The sequence below is a fragment of the Chiloscyllium plagiosum genome, unplaced genomic scaffold (assembly GCF_037043375.1).
Source record: "Chiloscyllium plagiosum isolate Xiang-an unplaced genomic scaffold, Cpla_swu_hap1 HiC_scaffold_34, whole genome shotgun sequence".
NCBI classification, from domain to species: domain Eukaryota; kingdom Metazoa; phylum Chordata; class Chondrichthyes; order Orectolobiformes; family Hemiscylliidae; genus Chiloscyllium; species Chiloscyllium plagiosum.
The window spans coordinates 44,711,768-44,738,292 of NW_028270172.1; the positions used below are offsets into that span (position 1 = coordinate 44,711,768).

At 40.4% G+C, this 26,525-nt stretch overlaps 1 protein-coding gene across 4 annotated transcripts in view; it reads left to right on the plus strand.

The window, feature by feature from the left end:
* The window catches only part of ripor2 (RHO family interacting cell polarization regulator 2), a 256,355-nt gene that overhangs the window by 146,709 nt on the left and 83,121 nt on the right, over positions 1–26,525 (plus strand). The window contains exon 1 of one of the 4 annotated variants that reach the window (XM_043719081.2): positions 12,810–12,883. The exons of 2 other annotated variants lie outside the window; for them this stretch is intronic. The gene's annotated coding sequence lies outside the window, so the exon portion shown is untranslated. Of the gene's footprint in view, positions 1–12,809; positions 12,884–24,850; positions 25,156–26,525 lie in introns of those variants that run through there. One more of the 4 variants, XM_043719082.2, reaches the window with a different exon arrangement.

A 26,525-nucleotide genomic window follows, 5' to 3' on the forward strand; every position in this document is an offset into this window, starting at 1 on the left:
TTTATACATCCCAATCGTGTCCCCTCTCAGTCTCCTCTGCTTCAAGGAAGACAACCACAGTCTATCCATTCTCTCTTCTTAACTAAAACCCTCCAGCCCAGACAATATCCCAATAAATCTCATCAATACTTTCTCCAGAGCAATCAAATCCCTCTAATAATCTGGATTCTAGAACTGCACACTGAGCTCCAGCTGTGGCTTACCCAACATTTTTAGTGTTCCATCATAACCTCTCATCTCTTAAACTCCATGCCTTGACTAATAAAGGCAGTTACCAAATACCTGTCCTGCTACCTGAAGGGTCTGATGGACATACACACTTCTGATCCTCAGGGTCCTATCGTTCATCAAATATCTTTCGCCTTGCTTCTGCTGCCAAACCACATCATCCCACACTTATTTAGATTGAATTCCATTTGTCACTGATCAGTCCATTTGATCGGCCAGCCTATATTCTATTGTACCTAAGGCTTATTTACCACCACACCAATTTTCATTTCATTCATGGCTTTACTGATCAACCCAACTGCATCTAGTCTAAGTCATTCAGACATATGCCAAACAGCAAGGACCTCGACATTGATCACGTTGGAATCCCACTGTACGCAGACTTCCAGTCACAAAAAGCATCCCCCGGCCATCACCCTCTGTTTCCTGCAACTAAGCCAATTCCAGATCCTATTAGCCAAATTTCTTTGGAAACCATAGGCTATCAGCCTCCCATAGTCTTACCAAAAGTCTTGTTGAAGTCCAAGTCGACCACATTGATTGCATTACCCTCATCTATACCCATAGTTTTCTCTTTAAAAAATTCTATCAAGTTGTTTAAGAAAGGAACTAAGGATAATTCAGGAAACTACACAACTTTCAGCTTGACATCAATAGTGAGAAAATTGATGGAGGCCATAAAAATAAGGTAAATATATACTTAGAGAATTGGGTTAATACTGGACAGTCAACATGGCTTTGTCGAGGGCAGGTCATGTCTGACAAATGTAATTGAGTTCTTTGATGAGGTGACACAGGCAGTGGATGAGGATAGTGTTGTAGATGTTGTATATTTAGACTTTCAGAAAGTACTTAATATAGTGCCATATGGCAGATTGGTTAGCAAATTAGAAATGTCTGGGATTGATGGGGTCCTTGGAAGCATCGATTAAAAGTTGACTAAAAGATAGGAAACAGAGGGTAGGTATAGATGGGCTTTTCGCAGATTGGAGATGAGTAGAAAATGGTGTTCTCCAGGTATTGGTGTTGGGATGTTTAATTGTTTATATAAACAATTTAAAAATAGATGTTGAGGGCAAAATCTCTAAATTTGCATATGATACTAAGCTGGGGAAATAGCGAATTGAGAGGATGATGCTAAGCAACCTCAGAGGGATATTCACAAGTTGGCCAAATGGGCAGACACCTGGCAGATGAATTTCAATGTGAGGTAATGCATTTTGGTAGAGGAAATGTGGAGAGACCATACAGACCTCATTGGGGTAACTGTGAGGGGAATACAGGAGCAGAGGGATCTTCGGATTCACACAAATGATTCTCTGAAAGTGGCCAGGCAAGTTGAAACAGTTGTTAAGAAGGTTTCCAGATAAATAAAGACATAAGAGTATGAAAGCAAGGAAGTGATGCTACACCTCTACAAATCATTGGTCAGACCATATTTAGATATTGTGTTCAACTCTTGCCATCTTATTTATGGAATGATGTTAAAGCCCTAGAGATTCAAAAGAGATTTACTGGGATAATACCAGGAGTGAGGGATTTTAGATACAAGGAAAAATAAGAGAAATTGGGCTTATTCTCCTTGGAGCAGAGAAGATTAAGATATAATTTTATTGAGATATTCAAACGTATAAACAACTTTGACACGATATAGGAAGATATTTTGTTTCCACTGGATGGTATGTCAGTAACTATGGGTCACAATTTCAAGATTGGCAGTAAGAGAGCTAGGATTGGGATGAGGAGAACCTTTTTTACTCAGAGAGCTGTTCAGATTTGCAATACATGGGAGAGTGCCGAAAACAGATTCCATAGGAGATTTCAAAAGAGAACTGGATTTGTATTTAAAAGTGGTAAATTCAGAGGACTATGGTGAGAGGGCTGGACTAGCTGGGACTAGGTGGGTAGCTCTTTCTGGATTCGGTACAGATACAATGGGTTGAATGGCCTACTTCTGTACTGTATGATTCTTACATTACGTTGGTTAGATATGATCTCCCCTAAACAAAACAGGCTGACTGTTCTTGATGAATGTTGCCTCTAGTGCAATGTTAGCATTAAAGAAAAAAGACATTTTGAATAACAATGTGATAATGTGTACTGTGCAAATGAACACTATGAATAGAATTTGATTTCTTAGACCTGCTTCCAGTGGTTTCCTTGTAGGCTGACTGGCTTGTAGTTTATTCCTTGCTCCCTTCTTGAATGATGGCACCACATTGGCTGTCCTCCAGCCTTCTGGCACTTCTGAGGAACTGAAAATTAATGCCAATGCTGCTGCTATTTCCTCCTTTGCTTTACTCTAAAACCTAGGATACATTTCATTCAGCTCTGGAGATTTCTGCACTTTTAAGCCTACCAGACCACTTAGAACCTCCTCTCTGTCTCTGCTAGTTTCTATAAGTATATCACAGTCCTTCTCCCTGATGTGTACATCCACATCATCCCTCTCACTAGTGAATATGACACAAAATATTCATTTAGAACCCAACCTACATCCTCCAGCTCCACGCACTAATTATTATTATGGTCCCCAAACCCTTTGATACCTTTAGCCCGAAGAACTATATTTAACTCTTTTTTTGAAACCATACAATGTTTTGGTCTCAATTGTTTTCCATAGCAGAGAATTCCACCGGCTCACACTCTCTGGCTAAATCCTCATCTCAGTCCCAAATGGTCCACCTCATTTCCTTAGACTGTGACTCCTGGTTCTGAATTTCCTGGTCATCGGACACAACCTTCCTGTATTTACCTTGTCTAATCCATTTAGAAGGTTGCGGTTTTCTATGAGACCTCCCCTTTTCTTATAAATTTCATCGAACATAATTCTAACCAATCACAATCTGAACGATTCCCCATCCTTTCACTAAAGAGGCCATAAGGCATTGTTCCAATTTGGGGTGGCACGGTGGCTCAATGGTTAGCACTGCTGCCTCACAGTGCTGGGGACCCGGGTTCAATTCCAGCTTTGGGCGACTATCTGTGTGGAGTTTGCACATTCTCCCCACGTCTGTGTGGGTTTCCTCCCACAATCCAAAGATTAGCAGGTTAGGTGAATTGGTCATGCTAAATTGCCCACAATGTTAGATGCATTAGTCAGTGGTAAATATGGTGTGGGGAGATGAGTCTGGGTGGGTTACTCTTCAGAGGGTAGGTGTGGACATGTTGGGCTTAAGGGCCTGTTTCCATTCTGTAGGGAATCTAATCGAATTGTAATGGTGATGGTTGTTCTCAGGTATGTGGTACTCCTCTGCTGAAGCAATTGACAGAGCAGGTACTTTTTTTTTTAACTGTATGCAATGAGCTAATGATTTTATAAAAAGTGGAGGCAATGCTTGAGGTGCTCAGCGATCAAAAGTTATGGCTATTAGCATGCAGATTATTGAGACTTTATGTTATGTAGTAATCACAAATCTTACTAAATCTCTCAGAATAATCAAGTTGAGGAACTGTATCTTGTAGGAATGGAGCATCCAAGCAGTGTTCAGTTGCACATTGTAATTACAAATATATCTTAATTTATTGCTAACATTGCACCAGAGCCATGCAGTCTACATTCTCAGCTCGACTCAAAACATTATTTCTTCCCTGACATGAGCTGATTGCCCCATCTGCTATAGCTTTGTTCTGTTTAACATACTGCTGGTATCTGAAATCCTGTAAGTGTGGCACATTTCCTACAATACACTGTGAGTGGCAGCAAAATATTTCCCTGGCTTCAGGTAGCTGGTGCAACAACACTGCAAATTATTTTCACCCTAATCATTCTGTGGTCATTATTCCAGGGTTCTAGACCTGACCTTATGTACTTTGTCAGGCCCTTCAACAAAGACCTGGTCAAGATAAACACTGCTTGTCGTGGCTTGCTTGGTGTGCTTAGTCATGGAGCAGACAGGAATTCAACATATTAATTTTGACTCTAATCACTTGGGTTTTCCTGTTCTATATTTAGACACTTGAAATCTCCAAATATAAAACCTTTACAGTTCTTGCATTTCCATTTAATCTTTCAAGAGCATAAATATTCCACCTTTTGATGGTGCTAGAGAATATTTCCAATGTCCATATACATTTATATACATGATGTTCCCTTAAACATAAGAGCAGTGGGAATTATGATGGCTTCAATTTGATCCATTAAAATTCTGTTCTGCAACCTTTCAGTTACCCAACATAGTTTGTGTATGATTTGGAGGGGCCAGTGTTAGACTGGGGTGAACAAAGTTAAAAATCACACAACACCGGGTTATAGTCCAACAGGTTTATTTGGAAGCACTAGCTTTCAGAGTGCTGCTCCTTCGGTTGATTGTGGGATATAAAATTGTAAGACACAGAATTTATAGCAAAAGTTTACAGTGTGATGTAACTGAAATTATATATTGAAAAAGACCTGGATTGTTTGTTAAGTCTCTTATCTTTTAGAATGAATTGTTGGTTTCAGTTCTTTCATATGTAATTTGCAGAACGTTTTAAAGTTACATTCTGAACTGAATTTTAACAATTGGAGTCATGTTGGCCCAGATAATACATTTAAGGTGTGTGAGACTGTTTGTGCCACAATGGTCAGATGATGTGCTCTATATAACTCTGTCCTATTCATTATTAAACTTGCAACATTCATGCTCATATACATATAGTACATATATCTTCATACAGTATATTTTGCTCAAGTATTAAGTACCATCAATCTTTCTTTTTGCAAGTTTGTGACCCTGTCTCTGAATAAATAATTACTAAAAAGATTAAAAGTGCACAGAAAATGAAATGAGGAGAACAATTAAACAGGAGAACTTAGAACCGGCACAACCAAGATGGTCTGTATGAGCTCCTGTTTTTTTCCCCTCCATGTTTCCAGTCCAACACTCGATCTCACTAACAGACTGGCAAGCCTATAAACAGACATCTAATGGTGGGGTGGGGAGATGGGGATGGAGGAGTGGTACATGGGACACATCCAGAGTGTGAGGGTTATACGGTGAGTAGAGTGTGGTTGGGGCAGAGATGTTAATCACAAACAGCGAGATGGTGGCTACTGAAGGGCAACTGATATTGTGAGAACAAGAATACGTGAAGTCTAGAGAATGCAGGCGATCAAGGTGGGGGGGGGAGTAGGAACTGGGGGTTCAGAGTTCTTGGATGTGGGGATTGTGAAGGGCTCCACAAAGCTGTGCATACTGGACCTGAGGAAAAGCATCTGCTCTTCCTAGTTCATAATTAGCCCAAAACCAACTTTGAAACCCAGCCCATCTCGCTTTCAATTACCTGCCAGCCCTAAGAAACATGGCCACAATTTATTAAGGAGGTTTGTAACAATAGAGTCATGCTGCATCCTTGAAATCGTTTTGTTGTTGATGCAGCGTGCTTCCAATAAAACTGGAAGTGGAATTCGGCCTAAAAATTTGTAACATGTTGATTTACTACTCAACACAAATGTCCTGGTGTTTCAGGTTAAGATTGCCTTTTGTTTTAAGATTTCTTGTTTCACTCAACCCAAAATGTTAACTCTGATTTCTCTCCTCAGATCCTGCCAGACCTGCTGAGCTTTTCCAGCAATTTATGTTTTTGTTTCTGATTTACAGCATCCACAGTTATTTTGGTTTTTGTTTCCTTTCTTGTCTGTTAAGTCTTCCAGAAGTTTCCAATAAACATCATGATTTATACAGATGCAGAAGCTAACATTGACAATCTCATCATATGCTGCAGAATGATATGTTGTTCATTTGGCACATAGACTGTTGCATCTTGGTGAACGATGTGGCACACACTACTGGGTACTGATACATGTACTTGCACAACAGAATTCTTTTCTTTCTGAAGGTGTAGTAGCATGACTCTCATTTCGAGCATGTAGTTTGCAGATGGCGTGTTAATGAGAGACCCAGTCATCTCATCAGAAAGCAATGGATGTCCCCCCTATGTTTCAGACTGGCCAGTGGCCGAGAGATAAATCGCCCCTCACAGGTTTGAGTCCTTGAAATGAAGTGTGTAGTCTGCTACTTCCTGCTGTTTTCATATAGGCCTGCACACTGTAGTGGCTTCCAAAATATTTCAAATTCTAACTGAGACCAAATGGACGGTCAGCTGCTGCAGAAGCTTGAAGTTATTATCATTGCAAGCACATTATGCTCAGTGGGTGTTTTCTGCTGTTTATAACAAATTCGCACTTTCATGGTCAGCTCGATCTCAAACTGTGCCTGTCCCAAGATGTAATATTAAAATGTAATATTAGTCCACGAACCCCTCATTAGAACAGCAGTAGTTTCCAAACCTGAGGAAAAAGAGGTAAGTTGTTGATATCAATAGCAAATCATTTTGTGCATCTGTATTTTTCTGTGTACTATTTTAATTCATTGCATGCACCCAATTAATACAGAAGGATGATATTTGCTTCAATAGTAGAAGAACGTTGTGGTGGATCTTTTTTATTATCTATTCATGGTCTATTGGTGCCGTTGGCTTGGTCAGCATTTATACTCATCCCTAATTACCCGGAAGATGGTTAAGAGCCAGCTACATGGTTGGATGTCTGGAGTCAAGTGTAAGCCAGACCAGACTTTGGAAGAAATAACAAGTCAAGAGTATACTCAACAAATACTCAATGACACATTTGCCTTTATCAGTCATGGCATAGATTCTTACAGCAGGGGGGGTTACACTGGAGCTATGCGAAGCTTTGCTTAGGCCACAGCTGTAGTACTGTTTGCAATTCTGGTCACCACACTATAGGAAGGATGTGATTGTACTGGAGGGGATGCAGAAGTGATTTACCAGGATCTTACCTGGGTTGGAACATTTTAGCTATATAGAGAAGCTGAATAAGCTTAGGTTGTTTTCTTTAGAGAAGAGAAGGATGAGAGGCAAGCTGATTGAGATGTATAGATAAGCTGGATAGCAAGCAGCTATTCCCCTTAGTTGAAAGGTCAATAACGAAGGGGTTTAATTTTAAGGTGAGAGGCAGAGGGTTGAGAGGGAACTTACGAAAACATTTTTTCACCCAGAGGCTGGTGGGAATCTGGAATCCACTGCTTGGGAGAGTAGCAGAGGTGAAAAGCCTTAAGTTATAAAGAGTATGTGGATGAGCACTTAAGATGTCATAGCATTCAAGGGCATGAGCCAAGTGCTGGATTTTGTGTGAGTTGGTGGGACAAAGGGACTTTTTTGTATTGTATACTTTGATGAGGTAAGGATGGCATATTTCCTTCCTGAAAGGACATTAGTAAACCAGGTGATTTTTTTTCATGACAACCACCAGTGTTACATTATCATCAATAGACAGATTTTATTGAATTTAAATTTTCAACATTTACCATGGTGGGGTTTCCATCCATGTCCTCGGAACGTAAGTGTAATATTCTGGATTACTGCTTCAGTAATCATTTTGTCACTGCCTCCCCATCATAGCTTTGTGCAGCATGGACAAAAGCTGGACAGTTGGGAAAATATGTTCCAATTTGCCTGTTAAGCTGTAGGTGGCAAATTCTTAATCTTGCTAACGAACAGCAAATAGCTTGTTTCCATGCATTTTGCATCTTATTATCAGTTAATCACTTTTGTGCAGCTTTCAATTCTCCACTGTCTTCCCAGAGAAACTGGCTGACACCAATTCCCTACATGAAAATTCATTGCAGCAGCAGCTTATCACTTGTTTCTCCAAATCCTCAAGAAACTTTGCCTTCATCACAATGTCCCCGCATGGTCCATGGATAGTGTCCTCTTCCACCCTTCATCCATGAAAGTGGACATCACCAAAATAACGGCCTCACCATACAATCTTGGCTGCTTTCTGAACAATGCATGCACCACGTCAGCCCTTTCAAACTTCACTTTGGGGCTCATGGACACTTATGCCTTACATGTTCAGTGGAGGCAGGCCATTCAGCCCATATCAACCCTGCAAACAGCATCCCACACAGACCCATCCCCGTACTCTATCCCTGCAGTTCCCATTTCTCATCCACCTCGTCTGCACATCCCTGGATGCTATGGTCAATTTAGCATGGCCAATCCACCTGACCTGCACATCTTTGGATTGTGGGAGGAAACCCACACAGACACTGGGAGAATATGCAAGCTCCGCATAGTCACTCAAGACTGGAATCGAACCCAAGTCCCTGGCGCTGTGAGGCAGCAGTGCTAACCACTGAGCCACCATGCCACCACACATGTACATACATCTACACATAATGCATTTTCTGCCACTTACCTTGCTCACACACTTTGCACTGACTTTGAGACTCATGCCTCCCTGGCTTGCAATTTCTTTTAGCACATTGGTGCTTCATTGAGAATTCACAGGCTCTCGCTCACTTTGGTGTTGAGTGAAAACAGAAATGCAGGCAACTTGTCATGCTTGGCAGCATTGATTAGACATGGAGCAGACATGTTGCAATATGGCACTGGGTTATGCCACTGTCACACCAGCAGTTTAAACAGTAAACACGCTGCGTGTGCCTCAGCCAAATGGTTACCTCTGAAAGTCAGAGGGGATAGTCTGTAATGGAACCAAGGGGAACCACTGTCAGTCAAGAGGTTCACTTGATTCCATTACATGGAATTGGCAGTGGTCAGTGGCCTGCCACTATCTGGAATCCATGTTCTTGCACTTTGAGGAGTGAGCCACGGTTAATCCTGCAAGTCCAGGCTAACCAGTCCGAGAATTACAGGTAAATCAGCTGGGGAGCAATGAGGATATCAGTCCGGTGGCTGGGCTGTTCTTAGTTGGGGCTGTCCTCTTAAGTCGGTCCAGGGTGTTGGACAGTCTTGAGTGTTTGGGCAATGATACTCGGGGAGTATTATTAAGTGTTGAAAGTCTGCTTTCTGCTATGACTCTGATGGGATAATAACAGTAAAAAGGAGCAACTCCAAATGTAAGGGTGAAATCTGATACGGCATTGGAGAGCCAAGTTACTGTGAAAGCGGGGGTTTTCACAAGTCACCGTCACACTGAATTTAAAGGAGGATAGAGGATCACTATAGTGGGCATGGCACTGTGGTAAATCATTGGCTGAGGGAGAAAGTTGGGAATATTTATGGCCAAATAAAAGAGTTTGATGGGAACTTGGGGAGCCCGAAAGCTGATGGATTTAAGTGAGAAAGCAACACAGAACAGAACATAAGAGGTTGAGGGGAGTAATCTTGACTATCAGGCAGAACCTTGAATGCATTCACAGCAATGCAAACTGGGTAATGTCATCTTCAAACAACCTTCAATTGCACAATAAGGAAGAAAAAATGGCTGCCAACAGGTTCATAGTGGGTGCTGAGATTAGAGTGGTGCTGGAAAAGCACAGCAGGTCAGGCAGCATCCGAGGAGCAGGAAAATCGATGTTTTGGGCAAAAGTCCTTTATCAGGAATGAGGGTACTTGTAGTGGGTGCTGCAAGTTTATTTTTCTGGTCTGTGAGGCAGAAATGGATACATTTGCAATGACAGGCACTGCTAGGGGCAACTGCATAAATCAGTTATCCCGAGATTCAATGATTCCACGTACCGGCCATCTAAATACAGTACATTGAAACTTCACTGTACAGTTTGCGCATTGATTAATAATGCACTTTATACATCTTGGCCTCAAGCAATTGTGTTTCTGACAATTGAATCCTTGTCACCTCGACAAAGCTGATGCAATCACAGACAAACACTATAGGATCACTTGTGTTCACCAAATCACAAACACATTCCCGTCATGTGGATACCATTTGTGCAGACATAACAGGAAAGAAGCTATTTGTTGTGCAATAAGGGGTAGAAGCTTGAACATCTTAAGAATGAGGTAACACTGGTGGTAACTGGGAGAGTAACACAATGAAGCTTACTGTGTTGCTGGCTATGGGGCTTTCAGTGTCCCCAGTGGACTAACCTTGATCCTCTCCAGAAACTCCAGAATCTTCTCATAGGGGTTGAGGAGGTGAATGTTGGCCAGCTATCTCCACCTCTTCCATCCATGTTGTCTTTTCTGTCTGTTGTATGAGTTTCTTCTGCCATTCTGTCGTGAAACAAATGAAGGAATTGAGTGAGATGAATGTGGATGGAAAATTTGTCAGTGGTGATACAGGAGCAGGAGCAGCGCTGGTGACCCCAGTGAGTGAGTAGGAAAGACAGAGGGCTTAGAAGGATAGAATGGGTCAGAGCCATTAAATGGCGATATTACATCCAGCAGTGAGTGTTTTAGACTATTTGCCATGATGCTGTTAGCCGAATTAAAGTGTGAGGTAGCAAAACGAAGATGCCGACATTTACATCTGTAGAGCACAGACCTTCTTCTTGTTCCACTGGGTGTTTCATTTGGCCATAGAATCATATAGCACAGAAACAGGCCTTTCAGCTCAACTCATCCACACTGACCAGGTTTCCTAAACTGAACTAGTCCCATTTGCCTGCATCTGGCCCATACCCCACTAAACCTTTCCTATCCATGTGCCTGTCCAAATGTCTTTACAATGTTGTAATTGTACCTACCTCTACTACTTCCGCTGACAACTCATTCCATATACACACCACCCTCTATGTGAAAATGTTGCGCCTCTGGTTCCCCGGACATCTTTCCCCCTCTCATCTGTACCTATGCCCTCTAGTTCTGGACTCTCCTATCATGAGGAAAAGACCTTGCCAATCACTTTATTCATGCTCCTGATGATTATATAAACCTCTACATGTTCACCCTTCAGTCTCCTACACTCCTGAGAAAAGAGTCCCAGCCGAGCTAACCTCTCCTTTTACTAAAACCTTCCAATCTCGGCAACATCCTTGTAAATCTTTTTTGCTCCCTTTCTCACTTAATAACATCCTTCCTATAGCAGAGTGACCAGAATTGTACACCGTACTCTAAATGTGGCCTTACGATAGTCTTTTATAATTGTAACATGACATCCCAACTCAATGCTCTGACCAGTGAAGGCAAACATGCCAAACAGCTTCTTCACCACCGTGTCTACCGCTGACATCACTTTCAACGAACTGTGTACCTGCACTCCCAGGTCTCCCCTACCATTAACTGTTTAAGTCCTGCCCTGGTTTGTCTTATCATTTGGTCTTGGTTTTGGTCCAAGTAATGGCACAACATGGGCCTCTCTCTGGGTGCAGTCTGGCTGGCCTCTGGTAGTGGGCCTCCTTTGACGACTTGCAGGATAGAGGATAGCCCTCCTTTCCATCACCCCATCCACTGGCACCTCCAGGTCCCTATCTGAACAGAAAGATATGAGCATTCCCTTCTAGGCCATGTCCTCAGGGCTAATGATGGTTGAGCACCACAGTGTGCAGAGCAATTCCTGGCTTACAGCATCTGAGGTGCTGCAGAGCTATGTTTTAAATTTAGCACCAGCGATGTGAAGGTCACAAAGGGCAGCTGTGAACATTTCCGTCAATCCTGTGCGATTCCAGGCACTGAAGAGAGGTATAATTCATCAGCTGAATAAAAGATGATCTCATAAGAAAAGTTGACATGGACCATGTCTGACATGAATTACACAGAAAATGACACTTTGTCAAAAATAGGAAAATTCAGCCTGTATTAACTTCACTTAGAAAGTAGCACCATAACATTTTAGGACCTTTTATGTAAGGGCATATTATCTGGTTAGTAATTTGCAATTATCTTTGAGATTTATTGCTATACAATAATAGATTTTACACTGTTAGGTGGACATAAGTTATCCCATGGCACTAATTGAAGAAGAGTGGGGGAGTTGTCTCCCGTTCCTTGCACAATATTTATTCCTCAACCAATGTTTAAAATGCATAATGTTGTAATTAATTTAATTGCAGTTTGTTGGGACAGCTTGCTGTGTGAAAATTGCTGCAATAGTAATTCCACTTCACTAGTTTGTCGTCGCTTGTAAAAACCCTGAAGTTGTGAAAATTATTACAGAAACATAAGTTCGTTCATTCTTTTCTTTAACGTGTTAAACATGTGCCCATTCATTTTGATTATCGTTTAATCTAAGAAGTGCACTGAAAATGAAACAAAGACAGTGATATTGTACCCCTGAACATTAGAAGTCCACACTGGGAGTAAGGATTGCAGGGACTGGTAAGTTGGTATGCAGTTAACTCAATGTTCACTTGCAAATAGTCACAAAGTGAGTGAGTTTAACAATGGGAATAGTGAAATAGGAGGGCTTCTCACAGTATTTTGTATTTGTGTGTTAGTATAAAGCTGAGAGCCAGTCAGCAGCTTCTTTTGCTTGTTTTACATCTTCCTCCAATTTTTATTTCCATTGATTTCACTGAAATCTTGGAGGTGGAGGGAAGAAATGTACATGCACTGCCACTTGGCTATATTATGCACAGACTAAGCCAGGTTTATCTCTTGGTATATATTGTTCTGCCTTCGGGAGCAAATCAAGAGTGTCCCTTAATTCCAGTCACTTTTACTGAAGCAGGTCAGTGGCTGCTAGCTGAGGGAAAAAACATTTAGTTTTCATTTTCACAGCCCTCACATCATAAAGCCACTCAAAAGCAGAAGCCCCAGTTACCTTTCATCTGTTGAAATTGTGAGGAGGAAATGACGATGAATGGATAATTTTAGCACTATAAATAACTCGAGAGTCTCAGCTAGCAAGGCAGCTGTAGACTGTTGTATCAGCTCAAAAGCAGGCGTGCTCATGAAGACACAGATGCCACTTCGGGTAACGTAGTACAGGCACCTTGCATTGGTGAGCCATCCAGTTATCATGGATTGTTGATTCTTCCCTTTTTAATCATTTGTAAGAGCCTTTGTTATGTTAAGAAGTACCAAACATAAAATTGAGGGGGAAAGCAATTTTGAATTCTAAGCTACCCTGCAGCAGTTGTTGTTACTTCAGTATGAAGGGTCACTTTCTAGGACCTGTATTTAACCCTTTCAGGTATTGATAGTAGCTTGGTAATATAAAAATAAACAGCATAATGATACGATAGCTGTTTTAACTCAATTTGATAAATCGAAGGTTGTTCTGAGGCTTAGTTTGTTTCCCCAATCCTGTTTTCAGTGAGAAACATAGATTTTGTTTCTGTAACATGGGTTATGAGATTAGATATTTATATTTATAAAGAAGCTTTGTACAAAAATATAATCCATTATAGTGCACATCATGTTCTTCCCAAGCCTGTTTGATACTCTTATCAGTATTTTGCTAAGAATTATTTGAGCGGTCTAGTTGTTTGTTGCAACATGCCTGGACATTGTGTAGCAATCAAATTTCAGTTTTGTTAGCAATGTTTAAGTCCTCACCTATGGTATAGTTGACATTTCAAAAGAACGTGTCTGTGCACGTGTGTTGAAGTGAGTGTTCATGTATGTGCATCTCAATGTGTATATATCCAATATGATTTGATCCTAGGATACAGGTGCTTCTGCTAAGAATTAATTTATTCCCTATGTAAAGTGGTCTCCATTTTGCATCACTGAACTACCCATGGTGCTGGTGGTAATCATAGTCGCACAATATTAACCAGTTGGAAATTTAAGACTATTGATTGAGTGAACATGACGACAAATACATGCACATGTTTGTGAATGTGTGTGCTTATGTGCATGCATGTGTGTGTATCCATTGATATCTAGTGAGTATTTTGCAATTCTGGCCCTGATGATGTGCTAGTAGATTGATGCATTCATGAGAAATTTATAAGAACAGAGAAGATTCATTCAATTTCCAGTGAAAGCGTTGGTTAAGAATGGTTGAAATTTTGAAGAAATACGGAAAATGACTGATTGCAGCTTCCTTACTACAGTTCCATTGATCATCCTGAAAGTTACAGTTACAAGTAATCAACAGAACTCAAATAGAAGTCAGGATCTATTAACAGATTGTGTCTGGCATAAAAGGAAGCTTCATTGAGGCATGTTTGGCAGGCAATTAAGTATCTCTCTCACAACGCTCCTCTGCCACTACAATACTAAATTGAGGTGCACAAAGAGAGACTACAAGGAGTGATTACTCCATTGGTGAAGTCTTTAGGATGTGATACTGAGCCATTTAGAGCTCACAGCTCTGCATTTGGAGAAATATCTATCAGTTACCTATTCATAATATGCCCATTTTATGCTGCTGGTTTAGATAAATTTCATCCCATTGATCTCAGTTTATAGTGGACATTGGAATACTTAGGCCCCTCACTAATGTGATCAAACAAATCTCAGTCAAGGTCACATTGTGGGTACCACAATAATATTCAGTTTCTCTCAGCTAGGCAATGATTTCCATTCCTGACAGTTATGTAGCTGTGAATTGTCAGTAAAAGGCGAAACTAGACTTAGCAGATGACAACTCTCCTGGTTAAATTATTCACTGGCCTTACTATCCTGAACACCGACATAGAGAGTTGCTACTTCAGTGAGATACAAGGAAGATATCTGCAATGGAATTGCACTCCAATACCATATGAGGAGGATTGAAGTTAAATCTGAATGGAGAAAGAAACAGCACAAAATTATGAGAAGAATCTTAGGAAATAAGGCAAATCTAAAATACAGCTTTTAAAATAGTATTGAAATGTATAATATGCGTTAATTCCAACAATGATGAGCCAGATATATAGTGTGCACTACTAATGCATCCTCAACTTTCTTTGGAGGGGCTAGTGTTATTTTTAAGCCTAACAGAAGGTGAAATTGGTCTGTGGCTGTAGCACAAAATAGGCCAAATACCAGCTGATTTTTTACAATGCCCCATTGAAGTCCACAAAACAACAGTTTAAGCTCTTTCTGCAGATTACTTTCCTTGTCTCACTGTAATGATTAGATGGTTTGAGATTTTTAAAAAAATTCGAAGTCAATGGAGATAAAACTTAGTGTGGTGACACATCAATTGCTATTGAGCCCATTTCACACTACTGGCTTAAATAAATTTCACTCCATTGATCTCAGTTAATAATGAACATTTGACTGGTTATGAGATGGAAGTAGTTAATAACTGTGACAGTCAGATGGAGGATGAAGCAAAGATTTATGATCAATTTTGTTGGCAATTGTTAAGGAATAGCTGGCAATTTCTAGAAAGAAGCAATTCTGAAAATTGATGAAGGGAGGTATAGTTCCTTAGTTAATGTCATCTGATCAGAAATACACATCGAATGAGTGAAAAGATTAGCAAATTAAGCTTCTTAGTTATGTGTGTTCACTGTACATCACTCTGGAGCATGTCTGTGCACAAATCAACATTGAGCTTAAAAAACTTGAAGGCTAATCAAAACATTGTTCCTTGTTAAAGACTTATTACTTCTCTCTTCCTTTCTTCTCTCAGTCCTTTGGAAGAAACTCTCTTTGAAAAGTTGCTGATGGCCTAAAACATAACCTGGCTAACAAAAACCTGACCTACACAATTCCCTGCCATATGAAATGTATATCCAACCCACAAGTGACTTTACCCAGGAATTCTGTCTTTGCATTCAGGGTTCATGTTCATGTTTCATTTTGCGAGCAATGATGTATGATGGGTGTGTGATGAATGTGGATGCAGAGGTGGATTGATTAGAAAAACCACATTGCTTCTCCAACACAGCACCCATGCCCAATATTGTTTAAATTCTCCCTTAAACTCACCTCCCACTCACTCCAATTAGATTACCTACAGTGCGGAAACAGGCCCTTCGGCCCAACAAGTCCACCCAGACCCATTCCTCTACTCATGCACCTAACACTATGGACAATTTACCATGGCCAATTCACTTGACCAGCACATCTTTGGAGTGTGGGAAGAAACCGGAGCACCTGGAGGAAACCCACGCAGACACAGGGAGAATGTGCAAACTCCACGCAGATAGTCGCCTGAGGCTGGAATTGAACCTGGGTCCCTGGTGCTGTGAGGCAGCAGTGCTAACCACTGTGCCACCATGCTGCCCTCCAATACCACTGCATGCCCTCCTAATGACACCTATTCAATTGTCACAGTGGGTTACAGATATGGCTGAAAAATAGCCTTGCATAGAGGTTCATGACCTGGAGTTACATCAAACATGCATAGACGTTTAGACTTGTCATAATCTGAGCACTCTCTCAGTTGCCTGAGGGAAAACAGTAACATAAATTTTAATTTCTGTGGTTAGATTGCAAATTTTGATGGATATGCATTAATATCTACTATTGTTGAATTTGGAAATACTGGTGTTGGACTGGGGTGTACAAAGTTAAAAATCACACAACACCAGGTTATAGTCCAACAGGTTTAATTGGAAGCACACTAGCTTTCGAAAGCTAATGTGCTTCCAATTAAACCTGTTGGACTATAATCTGGTGTTGTGTGATTTTTAACATTGCTGAATTTGATTGTTTTATTGCTTTAAAAGTATTTTGTACTTTGTCAGAGTAACACAGAGGAATTAGGTTTCCATCTCACCTGCAGTTCAGACTGCATCTCTCTATTAACCTCACTCCAATATCCTTCTTTGTTTAAGGTATTTCAAGGATTTGATACAGTGTTGGAGAGAAACCATTTCTTCTGTTGAAGGAGTCTAAACCAAAAGCCTATGATTAAAATTAGGCTATTTAGGTGTAATTTTAGGTGTAAGGAAGGATGTATTTGCCAGACCTACCAACAATGGGAAGAATTCACTTGACCTTGCCCTCACCAATCAACCTGTTGCAAGTGGATTTATCCAGCACAGTGTAGATAGCAGTAACCATTACATTGTCATGGTGGAAGTGAAGTCCCATGTTCACACATTGAACAGAGTGTTGGGTGGCAATATCACTGTGCTAAGTGGGATAATATTCATAACTGATCTATCTATTCAAAATGCATTATCCATAATAAGCTGTGGGCATTATCAGCATTAGAACCATGAACCACAATCTGTAACTTCATGGTCCAGAATATCCCTGATTATGGGCGGCACGGTGACACAGTGGTTAGCACTGCTGCCTCACAGCGCCAGAGACCCAGGTTCAATTCCCACCTTGGGCAACTGTCTGTGTGGAGTTTGCACATTCTCCCCGTGTCTGCGTGGGTTTCCTCCAGGTGCTCTGGTTTCCTCCCACAGTCCAAAGATGTGCAGGTCAGGTGAATTGGCCATGCTAAATTGTCCATAGTGTTAGGTGAAGGGGTAAATGTAGGGAAATGGGTCTGGGTGGGTTGCTCTTTGGAGGGTCGGTGTTGACTTGTTGGGCCGAAGGGCCTGTTTCCACACTGTAGGTTATCTATATATCTATTGCCATTACTAGCATATCAGAGGACCAACAAGGTGTTAGAAAAAATATAGAAAACAGTACCCACCATACTTGAAAATGAAATGCCAGCTTAATGAAGTTATAAAATTACTTGTGCATTAAATATCAGAAGCAGCATACAATAACTTAACAATTCACCAACTAACGGCTCAGGTCAAAGCTCTGTAATTCTGCTACATCCAGTAGTGAATGTTTCCATCTTCAGTGATGGTGAAACCCTGACAGGTCACTGTCAAAGACAAGACTGAAGCTTTCACAACCATCTTTAGCTACAAGTGTTGTGTAGATAATCCATCTCAGCCTTTTCCCCGAGGTCCCTTTGTAACGAGAGCTACTCTTCAGACAATTTGATTCATTTTAAATGCTCTAAAAAAAGGGAAGAATGCACTGAACTCAGCAAGAACTATGGATGGACCCTGAGAAAACCCTGGTGTGATGCTGAAGACCTTTGTTCCAGAATAAGTCATGCCCACAGCATCGGGTTATTCGAGTCCAGCTTCAACATAGATATCCATCTAACAAATTGAGTTGGTATGTGCTGACCATAGTAAAAAGATAAAATCTAATATTTCCATTAACCACCTCATCAGCTTACTGTCAATCATCAGCAAAATGACTAAAGGTGTACTTGACAGCGCCATCAAGCAGTGCTCACTGATGCTTAGTTTGAACTCTGTCAGCACCATTCAGCTCCAGTTCTCCTTACAGCCTTAGTCCAAATTTGGACTAAATTCCAAAAGTGGTGAGAATGAAGAAGCTTTGACATAAAGGCAACATGGGACAGAATGTGACAACACGGATTCCGAGTGGGAGAGCAAGAGATAACTTCTGGAACTTGGGACTGGTTGTAAAACTCTCGGAAAAATATAAGGTTATAGGAGCTTTGTAGAGCTGAAGGAGTGTTGTAGAGATCCAGCTTATTTCTAGAAGTGGAGAGGGGTAATCAGACTGCAAGAGGGCTGCAGAGCTAGAGGAAGGTTATAGCATTGAGGGATAGCTGTTGAACAAGAGCAGAGTTACAAGACCAAAAGAGGTTTGTAGAGCTGGAGGAGAGTTATGGGAGGGGCTGGAGTGCCAGTGAGAGGTGGTGTTGGAAGTAATAAAGATTTTCATCATGATACAGAACTTTTTCACACAGATGGTGGTACGTGTATAGAATGAGCTGTCAGAGGAAGTGGTGGAGGCTGGTACAAATACCACATTTAAAAAGCACCTGGATGGGCACATGAAAAGAAAGGGTTTAGAGAGATATGGACTATATGCTGGCAGATGGAACTAGATTAATTTAAGATATCTGTTAATTATGGACAAGTTGGATCGAAGGGTCTATTTCTGTGCTGTACATATCTATGACTCTATTTAATGACTCTACATTAACAATTAACGTAAATACTTCTTTTACAGTTGAGCAGAATTTTCATGCTGCATGTCCTTCCTGGCCTATGATATTGATTTCTTTCATGTAAAGTGCAAATAAGATAGAGGTCATTACTATTTACAACTAAGTCTTCGATTTTACTGTATAACCTCAGTGCATGCTAACCCCATGTATCAATGTGAGGAGTGGATTTATCTGTGGCTGGTAATTGAGTTCAGATGTCAGTTATTAGATTAACTGATTCCTAACAGGAGAGGATGACAATTCACGATAGGCTCTTTTATATCGAAGCTTTGTCTCATAGGACTTTAACTTTCCATTAATACCAAGTAATGTTATGAATGTCACTCTGAAGAGCTCAGTCACACTTCAATCTGTTCCTGTTATATATGCTGTTATTCTTTTCTCCCTAACAAGTATCACCTTGCTTAGTAAACATTGGGTTGTTGATCTTCGCAGCATCCTCAACATCAATACATCTATTTACTTACCATATCTTGGATAATCCCCTTTCATCTCTTTCCCTCATCACAGCCTCTATTTACTCTTTCGATCTTATCAATTCAACTGCAGCCAATCAACTCTTTCTGGTTTCTTTGAAGCTGTTGATAAACTTATCTATACACACTTCCTCCTCACTGTATGGAAATCAAGATTCATCATACCAACTAATTTCTCGTTAGATTTAAAAACACATCTTTCTCAATCATTTCTGGTTGTAAAATCCAAATTTAGTGGGATGTTTAATGTACCCTTCCAGGATTGACATTTCAATATTGGGTAGGTTAAATTGGTGAAAATGGAAATCTGCATCCACTTCCTGTTTAACTGCTGTGGGCCAACCAACCCACTCAGGAGAGGCAGGTCAATCATGAGAAGATTTAATTGAGACTCCAGCTCTCAGATTTTGTAAGTAATAGCTCAGCATGAGTTTCCAGGACTCGGGAAATGCATAATGATGATTTGGAGAAGATGCAAGGGCCCTTCATGGAGATGGACGTGTTCCTGCCAGTCATAGAAACATCAGAGTTATGGAAGAGGCCTTTTGGCCAATGAGGTTTGTAACACTAAAAGTATTCTATTACCTACATTTGCCCCACTTTCCCACAGAAAGCTCATAGCTTTGAGTGTAATGAAATTTTAGTATTTTTAAAGATTCTGAGGTTTATTGCCTCAACTATCTTCCATACAGTGCATTCTGAACCCCAAAATAAGGAGAACACTTACTTTCTATTCTGCCTACCTTGTCCATGCCCCTCATAATCGTATACACCTCTATCAAGCACCCCCTCCCCCCCAACTTTCTGTGTTCCAAAGAAAACTACCTGAGCTTATCCAACCTCTCTTCACGCTGAAATGCTCCATCCGAGGCAACATCTTGGTGAATCTCCTTTGCACCCCCTTCAGTACAATCACACCACTCCTATAGTGTGTTGGCCAGACATACACGCAGTACTCCAGCTATAACCTAAATAAAGTGCAGTGCAGCTCCAATCATAACCTCCCTGTTCATATAATTATAAAGACAAATGCACAGTACGCTTTCTTAACTACCCAATGAACCTGTCATGTAACCTTCAGGGACTTGGGGACAAGTTCCTCTGAGCTTCCTGGTGCCTTGCCATTCACTGAGTACTCTTTTGTCTTGTTCCTTCTTCCAAAGTGCATTACCTCACATTCTTCAAAGGTTTTTCCTCAGTAAGCTTAATGTCATTCAAAACCCTGTCCAACAAATATCTAGTCCCAATCACCCATCACCATTAATATTGTTGACCCGTGTTAGCTCCAAGTTAAGTAATGTCTTGATTTTAAAATTATTACTCTTTGTGGTCTCACCTCCCATTACCATCATAATGGCCTTGAGACCTATAATCTTTCAGAATGTCTCTGCTCATAAGTCTGGTATCTTGAGCATCTTCAATTTTAATCACTTCATGATTGGTGGCCACACCTTCAATCACCAAGCCCTGGACTTTTACTTGTATTCCCTTCTACCTTCCTTATCTTCTTTTCATCATTTTATTTGAACACTTTTGTTCACAAATTCTTGAGGTGGGGATCAATAGCTGTTTGTGTGGGTTGGTGTGATTGGAAACAAAAGGTTATGTGTGAAACCTCGAGGAACATACCAACTGGAGTTAGCAAAACATGGGCTAGATTTTAGTCTAGACATTGCATTGGAACTCATGGTATCATACTGCCTGTCCATCTCAAGCTCCCATCTGCCTCTTGAAAGGCCCCATAAATAGTTCCATGAATAGGACTGGTCTCTTGATCAATACCTATCCCCAAAGTCACTCTGAAAACATGTATTCTATTCATTTATTTAATTTCTGCCTGGAGCAACTTGCCCAGTGCAAATTGGTTCCATATTTCCTATATCACAACAGTGACAACATATCAAAAATACTTCATTGGTTATAATCCTTTTTGGATAATGTTCAAATTATGAGACACGTTATATCAGTGCAAATCTTTCATTTACATTTTCTTTCTTGAAATTGAGAAGGAAAATCTTTCTGAAGTTATACTTGGCACAACCATTCCATTCTCTATTGGGTATAGCTTTTCTGATATATATATATATAGGAAAGAATTAAATGATTTTAGTAACACACTGAGAACTGCAGTGAAGAGTTAAATCATCTGCTATGCGTTATCTATAGGAACAGGGGTTAGTTACCAGGGATACTGCCAAAAATAACTTAGCTATCTGTCTACAACTTCACTCAGATTAGCACCAAACCTGTTTAATGTAACTAAACTGAGGAAAGCCCTTATTTTCTGTTTACTGTACACCCCATTATTTTGAAGAACTGATCTATTAAAGTTTATTTGAGTTTAGAATGTTGAAACCTTTATAGGAAAATAGTCTTGGCACCAACTGCCTGCAAAAACATCTTAGTAAGGCAATAACAATTAATAACCTTCAAGCAAAATTTTATGCAGCCTTTTCATAGTTATCTGAGTAACAAATGATGTCACAGCTTGTGGTATACTTTTCTGCTTTCTGTCTCTTAAGGGAGAATTGTTTCCATCCGTTAGCCAACTAAGTGACACTCCAAATATGTGCGTGGGTTTGTATAGGTACATAGCTCAGACAGATAAAGAGCAGAGTTACAGGGTAATGGATCCTGGCAGTACTGTTATAAACCTGTCATCTATCCTGATGGGGATTTAAAGCATTAGGAACAACACCACCTAGTTCAAAGAGACAAGCTTCTTTGCATTGCTAAATAAACTATAAAAAAAGGCTGAACATTAGCTTATATTGTCGATGTAAGGAAAATTTGCCCAGTTTGTTGAACGTTTGCTTCGAAGATGTTTGATGCGATGGTTCATTATGGGGCACAACTGAACAAAAAAAGGGGCATTTTTTTTACACACTGATGAAAATAGAGCAGAAACATAATTAGAATGATTTGAAATTAGACATTGCAATTCTGACAGAATTCCCTGCGGCTGCCACTTTCAACATAGTCTATTTTTTAGGTGACATAGGTGTCTGTTTAAAGTAGGCATAGGCCTCAGGGACTTGGGGAGTCATTACCGTCCTGAAAGTAATTTTAACAGTCTGCTGGCAGGGAAGAAAGGGAGACTTTCTCAGGCAAAGCAAAACGTCCCCTTATAACAGAGTTCTTCCCCCAGAATCTGAAGGAGAATTGGGCTGATGCTCATATAGGTTCATCCACTTCCACTTCCCATTTAAGTTACAGCTTCGATTCCCCACCCCATGGAGCCATGAAGCGGCCACAGTTCTTCATATGGACCTTTTCCAGAGAAGCAGCCAGTAAACATGATGTAATTGAGAATGGAATTTAAGATAGGTTGAAGCTTTCCATGTGCACTCCTGGTTGGGGAGGACCTTAGGAATAAAACCTGCCTATCCCAGTACCTCAGCTCAATAGATCAAATCCACTCTAGAATCATTAAACGTTGACTAGAATGCTTCCAGGCCCAGCTGGAATATCTCTCATCATTATGAAACCTATATAAATGTGAGCTCATCCAAGGCTGGTTGCATCCCAATTTGGTCCAAGCCCCATTCACCCATCAGCCTGTGCTGGCTGACCTACATTAACTCCCAGTCCAGCAACGTCCGACAATAAAAGCTTGCTTTTGAGTCCCACCATAGCCTCGTCCCTCCCTCTTTCTCTAATCTCCTCCAACTCTATGGTTATTCAAGATCTCTGCACTCCTCCAATCTGTTTGACTATGTATTGACATAGTATTTCATAATGTGTATTTCATGGACAACAAAAGCAATTGAAATTGCTGGGAGCACTCAGCAGGTCTGCCTACATCTGTGGAGAGAAATTAGAGTTAACATTTCGGGTGCAGTGACCTTTCAATTTTCAATGCTCCATCATTTGGTTACCTCAGTCCACCCTCCAGACTACACTCCGAAAGCCTCCCTCTTGTTCCTTTTTTTAAGATGTTCTCTACATCATTGAAGAAACATTTGGTTTGATCTCCTAGTATCTCCTAGTATCTCCTACAGTGATGCTATCTCAGATTTTGCTTGAGAAAACAATTCTGTGAAGCACCATGGGACATTTAATTTTCTTAAAGTGGGACATGGTGTTGCCAATAATTTAGCAGCAAGTGAATTATCAGGAAGCTGCCAGTGAAGTTGAACTGAATACCAGTGCCAGCAACAAGAAATAAGATCCTTTAGCTTCTGTCAGTGTGAGACTGGAAATAAATTACTTATAATAAGAATATTCTTCCACTACTGACAAAGGCCTTTGCACAAAGTTGGTGTTCTGTTTAACTTGTTCGGCTTATAGATCACCATCCCAGGTGAGGCAACCTCCTATATTTTTCAAACATTTAAACACACAGCGAGAACACTTCAGGGACCTGTGGTTTATTGAAAATAAACAGATGCATTTAGGCCATTAACCTCTGTGCACATCAGCTCGGTAGAATTTTCCATGAGCCGATGACCCTGACATTATTCTTTTTATAGGTTACTTGCAACGAATTCTAAATTGATTTTTATTCATAATTCATAGACATTTTCCACAAATTCCGGCTCAACCTGCCGTCACAGGTTTAGTGAGAGACACAAATCAGATGACATCAGAATTATCCAAAATTAACATGAAAATGCAAAACATTTATTTAAACTCCCTTGTTTTCACACAGAGTTTGAACACAAAAACACAGAATGAGTATTTATCCAACTCGTCTCAGCAGATGTTTTTGAGTGTGTGATGAAGAGGTATAAATTGGAAGAGTAAAAAAGGTGGTTTGAATTGAAGTCATGCTGTGTGACAAGACCCAAGGGAACTCTTGCACCTTTTAAGGAATATAGTTCATCATTTCAGAAGTTCACAGCTATTCATTTCAAATACCGGTTTTAAAACTCACAATAAATGTCTCAAAATGATTGGCGTCATTATCCCAATGTCTGACAAAATCAACCCAAAAGAAAATTATTATATGCAAAACTATACACACATTCACAAACTCCTCCAATTTTGCTGATGAACTCTGTCAGAATCCAATGTGTGGTTGCCATAGTAGCTTTAGTTAGCACCTTTGGTGAAATAATATCAGTCTGTAAAAGCAGTTGACAATCCATTAGCCTTGCATTGCAGTCTTAGATCATTTCTATCCAAGTGTTTATTTTACTTCAGCAACAAGGAGACCATGAATCTTCCTTTTATAATCCTACTGTACAAAATAATGACATATTAATATCCAAGATGTGAATAATTTACAACTAAACATTGCAATAACCCATGCAGTTAAAATCTGGTCAATAATAAATGGTCACTGACTGTTTCCATGGATTTTGAAAAGAAAGGGATGAAGTTTGCAAGAATTTTTGGTTCATCTTATCAACGCTGATTATAGGTTTTGTACAATCAAGTGTGCAGGATGGTCTATTTGTGATTTATGAAACTATTTAAGTAGTTGAGAATGTCTAACTAAACAGCTGTAGAAAGCTGAAGCTAGCCGTACTGTGAGGCAGCTGCCAGTTGCTTGCTTTGTGTAACAGATGACGCAGAATCTCAGGCTACACCCAGCTTTCTCTCACTTGCTCTCTCACCCTATCTATCTCCCTGTAATGTCTCTTGATACACAGCTACTTTTAGCAGCAGTCATTTCACAGTAAGCAACTGGATGAAGACAACAAAAAAATCTTCACTAGCCTTTTTGTGAGAATGAGGCAGTGAGACTCACTGGTGCCTAGCTGTAGGTAGCAGTGTCTCACAGTCTGGATGTGAAAAGGTTTCTTTGAAAGGGAGCTCCACAAACTAGCAAAAGCTTAACAGGAACTGCATGATGGAGGTGGCTACTGGCCAGTGAAATGTGAAGATGTCTATAAAGCCACAATCATTGTTTTGTTGATGGGAACCCTGAAATCCTGCCACATGAGAATACTGAAGGTAAGTGTGTCTCTGATCTGCAACTAATGTGGACAGTCGGTGCTGTTGTTAGCTCCTGTTAAACGTACAACAAAACGGAGAGTATACTGTTGTGATTCTGCACTAGAATTGACTACAAGTTTCAGTAAACAGGGTAGCCTTCATAATATTGTACAGGGAGATGTTGCAACAAGTTTAGCAATAAATTGGCACAGCTCTCCCATCTCATCACAACTGCTTTCCATATTTTGTGTAGAGAGACTCTAGATTGATATTAGCTGTTTTTGTTGTGCTTTATTTTCAAATGGTTTGTTGTGTTCTTTCATCATTGCTCAGGGCAGTTTGCACTGACATTTGAACACTATCCATACTGTGTTAGTATTCAAAATACACCATCTACAGAACCACCAAGCAGTGTTTTGGTTATTTTCCCTCTCGGATCTATTTTTAGTGTTTTGCATAGACTGTTAATATTTCAGAATTCAAATTGAAAACATCAAACATAATCTCAGTGGTAGTTTTATTGATAGATTTGAAAAACTTGATAAAAGTTGAATTGACTCTCCTGCCTGATTCTGAAGTGTGATATTGATTGATAAATCCAGTAATTCTCCTATTGTACAGCATGAGTACATGTAAAGGAGGGTAAGGGTAGCAGGGATTAAGATAACAGCGTTCTGGATTACACGCCCTTACAACATCAAACTGAAGAGACAACTAACCCTGCAACTTCTTTGGAAAGATTATTTTTAGTGGGGTCATTATTGTGACACCAGCATGTTTTAAGGGAAAGGGGAACTGCTTTGCCAACAGTACAGGACTACTTTAATACAGCACTGAGGAAGCAACTTTAAGTGTGCTTTGAAGACTCTGAGACGAGATGTGTACACAAGCCTACCGACCTAAGAGGTTTGAACCATACCTACACTGAGCCTCAAGCTTCATTCCTTGTCTGGACACTATTGTGGAACAGTGGTAATGTGGGCCAGAAGGTCTAGGATAAAGTCCCAACTGCCCCAGAGGGCCTTTTAATCCATTCACAGCATGACAGCGACACTGGCATTTATTGCTCATACCAGAGGGCAATGAAGAGACCAGCACATTCCTGTGGGTCTGGAGTCACCAGTAGTCCAGACCAGGAAAGGATGACAGTTCCCTTCCCTCAAGAACATTAATGTACCAGATGGGCTTTTTCAACAATGGATTCATGGACATGGTTAGACTCTTAATTCCAGATTTTTGTTAAATTCAAATTCCACCATCTGCCATGGCAGGATTCAAACCCAGGTTTTTGCAAGGTACCTAGCCAGGAAATGAAACGTCTGGATATCAAACCTACAGCTCAGCGAGCAAACCTCCACCCTAAACCCCCCCCCTCAAACCCAGGACCC